This window comes from Tenrec ecaudatus, chromosome 13, assembly GCF_050624435.1.
Source record: "Tenrec ecaudatus isolate mTenEca1 chromosome 13, mTenEca1.hap1, whole genome shotgun sequence".
Taxonomy (NCBI): domain Eukaryota; kingdom Metazoa; phylum Chordata; class Mammalia; order Afrosoricida; family Tenrecidae; genus Tenrec; species Tenrec ecaudatus.
The window spans coordinates 23,310,113-23,318,892 of NC_134542.1; the positions used below are offsets into that span (position 1 = coordinate 23,310,113).

The 8,780-nt window shown below is 38.5% G+C and overlaps 1 non-coding gene across 1 annotated transcript; it reads left to right on the top strand.

Annotated features, from left to right (window-relative positions):
• Nucleotides 1-8,251: 8,251 nt before the first annotated feature.
• On the top strand, nt 8,252-8,358 carry LOC142425067 (U6 spliceosomal RNA). The gene has a single exon (XR_012779443.1). It is a non-coding gene; the product is annotated as a U6 spliceosomal RNA (small nuclear RNA).
• Nucleotides 8,359-8,780: the final 422 nt, after the last annotated feature.

Sequence of the window (8,780 nt, forward strand, 5' to 3'; positions counted from 1 at the left end):
CAACACTGCTGTTATGAAAAAATTATTGTGATCAGAGGGAATCTTCACAGGTGAGCCACCAGGTGCACTAACTCAGAGCTAATTGCTCTATGCTTGCCTCGTGGTAAAAACGTATACTACAGAAGCTCCTCTCTGCCCAGTGCAATTCTGTTCTTTTTTATTTGTGTTTGTGTGGGGGGTAGGTACCCCCTCGTACATACCAACTCCACCTCCAGCTTGATGCTTCTTATCTTTGTTCACAAAAGACTGGTTTGCCCCTTAGGTGCGTTTTTGATCAAAGTCCTTGCCATGCTGGCTAAAAGGGTGTTCTGTTTCCCAAATGATGAGTAAGCACCTTTAAAAATACTTTATCTTGTGGGTTTGCTGCATTCTGTTTGAGTCCACATTTCACAATGAAAACATGAAGCGAACCCTGTGGCATTGCCATGTCATCTTAAATCTGTCAGGGAAGCACAGCCTTGTGTGTCTTTTCCAAGGGCCTTTTAAAAAGAGTGTCAGCATGGCCATGCCCAGCGTCAGTGGCTTCTTTCTGGTTTGGTCATTAGTCTGGGTACCTGACCGGAATACGTTTCAGGATTGAAGACTCACTGCATCATCTATACAAGACTTCAGAAATCCCCTTTTAAGCACTTCGACACTCTTCTAGTAATCAAGGTTTTATTATGAAAACCTATTGGGGTCCCCTAAGAGCCGTGAAATATTTGTACCATTTTTGTCAGCTTCGATGGGTATTTTGTGTGAATGGTGAATTTGGGAAACATAAAAAGAAAAAAATAATAAGAAATATTAGACTCTGTATGAACCAGCAAGGAAACCATGAACAATGTTTCAGTGAATAAGCCATGAATGGGGAACACACTCAACTGATTTAATACATTTTCTTTATGATCTCTTTCTAAGATGACTGAACATTTAGTTAGATTTTAGAGATGATCTTCACATTACTTAACTCCTCGACTATTTTTACTTTAGGATATTTGACCAATTTTAACAAGGTATTTAGTTACACTAAAAATGTATTTTAAGAGACTTCCCTAGTCATTTTTGCAGAAATAATGATTTCCAGGATTTTTTTTAATTCAGAGATTTACAGTACATTCAAATAAAAATTACCTATAAAATAAGTACAACCTTGATTTCCATTCCTGATTTAATACTAACTATGCCTTTTCATATTTTTAAATGCCATCAAGTCAATGCTGACTCATAATTATCCTATAGGACAAAATTGAACTTACCTTGTGGGATTCTGGGGCTTTGAAGCATTACAGGAGCAGAAAGCCTCATCTTTCTCCCTTAGAGGGGCTGGTGTATTTGAACTGCCAACCTTGTAGTTAGCAGCTCAACATGGAATGCCATCAGAGCTTCTTTGGCTAAGATAGGAAGGTTAAACTTAAATCTCTTCCGTTCTACATCCTCTTAATTGGGCTATTAAAAAGCAAACAAAATGACTTAAAATATTTACTTCATTTTTAAAAAGCTGAAACACTATATTAGACAAATTTAATGTCCTTTGCTTCCATTAGTTTTCCTCTTTTAAAAATATGTTTCTGTGGAGATGTGGGGTATACTTACTAGGCAACAGTTCCATTTACCTACTTTTATCTGAACAGGTCAACAATCATGGGTGCATAATCAAAAATTGTTTTTCATAGATTTTATCTCATACTCAATGAATATATATCTTAAATGTCAGAATGAAACAGATTTTATACCAAAGTGAAAAAAAATAGTTGTTCTTTTTTTTCTATTCGGAGAAGCCACATTACGTCTTTCCAAGGAGTCACGTTTGTTTTGTTTCCTATTTTCATCTTGGTTGACTCTTAGTTATTTCGTGAGCGTGGTTCCTTATTCCCAAGTCTTCTCAATATTATTTGTGGCTCCTGGTCTTATGGCTGCTTTATTACAATGTATACAAGTTCTCAAGATTTCTAGACACCGATTGGAAACTTGAATTTGAATATTGACTTGCTTCAGTGGTAAGAGGAGATAGTCACTGCAAGTCATTGTGAATATTCAAAAGAAATCTGGAATTTGCCAAAGGAAAGGATGAGAGTGATGGAAGGTCAGGCCTGTCCTGCAGGAAGCCCAAATGGGAAAGCCTCAGGCATCCCAGAAGTTATATTTTGCATGGCCCCCGAGACAAAATAAAGAATACAAATTCTTTATTTGGGCAAATCTTTTTGCCTTTTCTGATTTATTTATTTTGTGCAACACTGATGGTAAGCTGTCTTCCAAATAAACTTATTTTTACCCTTTTAATAAACAAACAAACAAACACAAACCTCTTCTATTTTTCTTTAAAACTTGAGTCACTGTATAGAAGTAGAGCAGGGTGGATGAGTGTGGCAGAATGACATGGGTAAGACAGGTGCTAGTCACAAAAGGGGGAAGCATCTCCAGAGAGCATTACCTCCAAGATAGACACTCCTTACTTGGCCTATCAGAGCACCAGCAGTCAGTTTATACTATTTGGAATTCTCTGATCTAAATAAGTAGAGCTAAATTTCCCCCCCTAGAGCTGAGACTGTCCTAAGTTATATATTTCTTTTACCTGGACTCTTGGAGGGGAGTTGGGGAGTACATATTAAAGATGCCTCCAGGCTAGCTACTAATGAAATAATCTTTTTACAAGTGAGCTTTATGGCCATTTTAGAAGGGGGGGGAGGGGGGAGAGAAAAGCAGCACTATCAAAACACGGTATAAACAGAAAGTATTCTACAATTCATTTATGTGAGAAAGATAAAGAAGGAGGGGTAAGAGTGTAGGGGAGGAGGGGAGATAGGGAGATAAGGAAAATCTTAGAATAAAAGAGAAAGAGTGCTAGAGAAAAGGTATATAGAATGGGGGGAGGGGAAATGAGAGAAGGACAGAGGAGGCAAGAGGGAGGGGAGGATAAATGAAAGGAGGCAATAGGGAAAGAAACTCAGAGAGACAGAATGAGATCAAGAGAAGAAGAGAGAGATATACCAAGCTGAAGGGACTGAAGAAAAAATTAGTCTTGACTTACAGTATTGAAGGATTCTATGGAGAAAATATTGCATGATGCAAGATACATCAAAAGAAGATGCCAAAAATGCAGAGAATAGAGTCACAAAAAGAATTGGCTGGCCATTCAAGTATTTCAAGAGGTAGCATATTATCAAGAAATGATATCAGTCTGCACTGAAGTCATTAGCAAAAATAAAACAAAAATAAGGTTCCAGGAATTTATCGAATATCAAATGAAAATTTCAAAAAATAACACATAGCTGAAAGTACTCACTCATATATGCCAAGAAATTTGGAAGACAATTGCCTGGCCAATTGACCATAAGAGATCCATATTTTAGGACATTCTATAGAAAAGTAACTCAACAGAATGTGGAAATTATCAAACATCATTAATATTTCATGTCAGTAAAATTTTGCCAAACATAATATAAGAATAGTAGCGATAGTACATTATAAATGCTGCTAGAAATTTGAGTTGGATTGAAAAGACAAAACAAGGAATATGATAAGATGGATCTTCGCTGAAAGCTAAGATTATCAGAAAGATTTACCTGTGCTTTATTAAATGTGGGCATTCAATTGTGTGGATCATGTTATCTCTCACAAATTATGCTAACATTGTGAGGAATGGGAATTCCAGAACACTTTACTGTATTCTTATGGCACTTGTACATAGGAAAAGAGGAACTCGTTTGAACAACATGGGATACTGCAGGATTTAAAGTCAGAAAAAGTGAGTCAGAGGGTCAATATTTTTTACTATATTTGTTCAATCTATGTACTGAGAAAATAATCTAAGAAGGACAACTATATGAAGAAGAATAACAGGATTGGAGAAGATTCCATAACAACTTTTGATATACAGATGACACACGTTTGCTTTCTGAAAGGGAAGAGGGTTTGAATTACTTATTGATGGATATCTAAGGCTACGCCTTTCAATATAGATTATTTACTGATTAATGATTTCATCTTTCTTGGATCTATCAACAGTCATGGAAGCAGCAGTCAAAAAATAATAGAAACTTCTGGTAAGATTGGGTAATGATGGAAGATCCCCTCTCTTGAGCTCAACGAGTGATCAATAGGTGATGTAGCCAGTACTGGAAATCCAGACTTGGAATCTGGTGTCTTTGCACCCTGAGATACTTTTTAGGCCTCCCTTGCCAAGGTGAAAAGAAAGATAAATTGATTTTGAAGAACATATTATAGGAAGTTACTGTAGCGAATATGAAGATAGATTATGAACTTTTCGTATTTCAGATGCAGCAGCACTAACAGAGAAAAGACAAATACCCTAATAGGCTTGAATAGAATTGCATGATAGGGGTGTCATGCGAAGCACTGCGCCGCTAACCGCAAGGTCGGTGGCTCAAACACACCAACCACTCCTTGGGAGAATGATGACGTTGTCTGCTCCTGTGAAGATTTACAGTCTCAGAAACCATATATAGGTTCCCTGTTTGCTGATATTGACTTAGTGGCAGTGGGTTTGGCTTGGTTTGTGTAGTTTTTTTTCTGGAACCAGAGCACCAGGTCTTTCTTCTGTGGCACTGAGGGATGGATTTGGACTGTCACCCTGTCATTTAGTAGTCAAAAGTTGAACGATTTGTGCCACAAGGAAACCTTGAAAAACATAATAAAAAAAGAAAGACCAAACCCACTACCTTCAGGTTGATTCTGACTCACAGCAGTCCTATAGAACGGAGTCGAACTGCTTCACAGGAGTTTCCGATGCTGTGCTCGTTAGGCAAGCAGACTGTGACATTGTTCACTCGCAGACAATTTAACTCCTGCACTGTAAGAACTCCTAGGGCTATCACAAAATCAGACGATCAATTGTATGCACCATTTCTCTGAGCCTACCAAACCCACATTTCTCCTCTATTAGCCAGCTCAGTAAATTCCAACATCATTCACTGAGAGATACTCAGTTATTCAAGTCAGACGGCTGGCAATCATTCTTGACATATATTTCTCCACGCCCCTATGAGTCTTCATGATTATTCAATCCCACCTTCTTAATATCATGCATGTTTCTCTTCATCCCCATAATATAGTTAACTTCTGTTTAGCATTCACCTTTTGTGTGTTTTTTCATTCCTTTACTTTTAATGTATTTGTTGATTGAATGATGGCTAATATACAGTTCTCTTTTCTTTATTTTTTTAATCATTTAATTTGGGGACTCATACAACTCTTACCACAATCTATATGTACATCAATTATATAAAGCACACTTGTATGCACACTTGTAAAGCACACTTCATTGTCCTGATCATACTCAAAACATTTGTTCTCCACACATTTACTCTCCATGTAAGCCCTTGGAATCAGCTCCTCATATTTCCCCCTCCCTCCCCGTTCTGCCCTCCCTCATGAACCCTTGATAATTAAATTATTTTGTCATATCTTGCACTGTCTGACATATCCCTTCACCCACTTTTCTGTTGTCCATACCCCAGGGAGGAGATTATATGTAGATCCCTGTAATCGGTTCCTCCTATCCACCTTACCCTCTCACCACCCTCCTGGTATCAACACTCTCAGCACTGGTCCTGAAGGGATCATCCATCCTGGATTCCCTGTGTTTCCAATTCCTATCTATACTGGTATACATCCTCTGGTCTAGCCAGATTGGTAAAGTAGAATTAGGATCATGTAGTGGTGGGTGGGTGGGGGAAGAGGAAGCATTTAGGAAGTTGTATGTTTCATGGTTGCTACACTGCATGCTGACTGACCCGTCTCCTCCCCTTGACCCTTTGATAAGGGATGTCCAGTTGCCTACAGATGGACTTTGGGTCCCCAATCCACACTCCTCCTCATTCACAATGATATGATATTTTGTTCTTTGATGCCTGATACCTGATCCCTTTGAAACCTCGTGATCACACAGGCTGGTATACTTCTTCCATGTGGGCTTTGCTGCTTCTGAGCTAAATGGCTCCTTGTTTATCTTTAAACCTTTAAGACCCTAGATGCTCTATCTCTTGATAGCTTGGCACCATCAACTTTCCTCACCACATTTGTTTATACACCCATTTGTCTTCAGCAAAAGTATTGGGAAGGTGAGCACAGAATGATATGATATTTTGTTCTTTGATACCTGGTAATTGATCCTTTTGGCACCTCATGATCACACAGACTGGTGTGCTTCTTCCATGTGGACTTGCTGCTTCTGAGCTAGATACTGCTTGTTTACCTTCAAGCCTTTAAGACCCTGGACACTATATCTTTTGACAGCCGGGCTCCATCAGCTTTCTTCACCACATTTGCTTATGCACCTGCTTTGTCTTCAGTGATTGTGTTGGGAAGGTGAGCATCATGGAATGCCAGTTTAATTGAACAAAATATTCTTGCTTTGAGTACTTGAGTGGAGGCCCAATGTCCATCTTCTACCATAATACTAAACTCAGAAATATCTGCACTAGATCTATTTCCCCATCCTCATATATAAATATATTTACATATGTGCATGCCTTTACTTAGACCTCTATAAATGCCCTTTGCCTCCTAGTTCTTTCCTCTGTTTCCTTGTACTTTCCTCTTGTCCCTCTATCATGCTCAGACTTTGTTTGGGTTTCAGTAATTCCTCTCAGCTGCATTACCCTTGATCACGCCCTACCAGGCCTCCCAAACCCTCCAATGCCTATTTGGATCACTAATTGTTCCCTTGTCCCTGGGTTTGTTAACACCACTTCCTTTTCCCCCTCCTACCCCACTCCCATGTCCCTGCTGGAACTGTTGGTCCTTTTATTTTTTCCTCCAGATTTTTCATCCAGCCTATCTTATTTAGACAGACTTGCAGAGATAATAACATGCACAAAAACAAGACAGCAAAACCAAGCAACAAAACAAAACAACAACAACAAAAAGTCAATGACAAAACAAAACAAAAACATATTACAACAACAATAAAAAAGAAAAGCTTGTAGTTAGTTTAAGAACTGTTTTTTGGCCTTTAGGAGTGTTTTCTGGTTGAGTCTGATGGGGTTCCAAGCCCTTGCCCCAAATCTATTTTTGGTATTCCCTGGGGACTTGGTTGCTCTGTTTCCCTAGCTGTTCTATTGCACACCCTTAGTGTTTTGCCTCAGTGTGGTGGGATCAGATCAGGCCCAATTCCCACACTGTGTCTCTAGTGTTGTCCCCTGTAGGGCTATGGGTTAGTGAGGGATGTTGTGTCTCATAGTGGGGCCGGCCATATGGTATTCTATGTGGATTGGCTGCTCTGAGTGGGAATATCATCCTCAAGACTTGGTGGGCAAGGATGTGTTCCACTCTCTCTTCCCCAGTGTGCTCTGATCAGACATGTCCCTCTCCCTGAGCTCCAGCTTCAGATCTGTCCTCTGAAATAAATTCTTCTGGGAGGACGGGCAGGTGTCCACGTAGTTGGGATTGGGGCCAACCCCTCAGACTTCTCCACTGGTAGTTTTTCTCTTTTTCAATTCAGTCTGAAAATTTGTCATTTAATTGATGAATTTGAACCATTTACATTTAGTGTATATATTGATATGGATGGACTTAAGTGTACTCTATTATTGTTTATTTTCTGTTTGTCCCTTTTATTTTCTTTCTTTGTTCCCATCTTCCTGATTTTTTTAAATTAAAAGATCATTTTATTGGGGGCTCTTATAAAATTCATACATCAGTTATATCAAGCATATTTCCACATATGTTGCCATCATTGTTTTCTACACAGTTACTTTCAATTTGAGCCCTTGGTATTAGGTCCTCCTTTTCCCCCCTAGCCCCCTCCCACCCTTGTGACTTTTTGATAAATTATAAATTATTATTTTCATATCTTACACTAACTGCTGTATCCTTCCCCCACGTTTTTTTTTTAGTTAATCCCCTGTGTGTGTGGGTGTGTGTGTGTGTTGACCATGTGATTGGTAATCCTTCCTCTCCTCCTCTTCCCATCTTCCCCCATCCTCCTTGTAGTGCTACTCCCAGTTCTGTACCTGGATTCTGTGTTTCATGAGCTCTTATCTCTTATCTGTACCTGTGTACATGATCTGGTCTAGCCCACAGTGAAAAACAGGACTGGGGTCATGATTGGTGAGTGAGGAAGCCTCAAGGAACCAGAGGAATATTGTGTGGTTCATTGGTGCTTTACTGTGTGCTTGTTGACTCATCCCTTCCTTGTGACCCTTCTGTGAGGGGAGGACTATCCTGATGTTTTTTTTTTTTGCATTACATGAATATTTTTTAGCTTTCCATTTCATTATATAAGTTGTTTTTAAAAAATATTTATCTGGTGCTTGCTTTGGCAGCACATATACTAAAATTGGAACGATACAGAGAAGATTAGCATGGCCCCTGCACAAGGATGACATGCAAATTTGTGAAGCATTCCATATTTTTAAATATATATATATTTATCTGTATACTTTTTAAATGGTTGCTGAAAAAGTTATATATACTGAACTTTCCAATTACTTAAAATTAATGTTTTATCAGTTTATGTAAAAGGTGGAAAACTTAAAAGTCATACAAATTCCTTTACATGCCTATTTTACTGTAAGGGTTTTTATATGTATCAGATATCCACATATTGAAAAATTCACCAGGGAAAGTTATAGTTCTTACGTTCATATATGTTTTACATATTACAAGAATTATGTTATTCCTGGTTAACTAGAGAAACAAATCTAGAGATACTCATATATATGTCAGAGAGAGCTTAATATCAAAGCAATTGCATATTGAGAAAACAGTTCAGTCCAGATCAAGTCTATAAGTCTGACATTAGCCCATATATCCAATACTAGTCTATAAATTCCTCT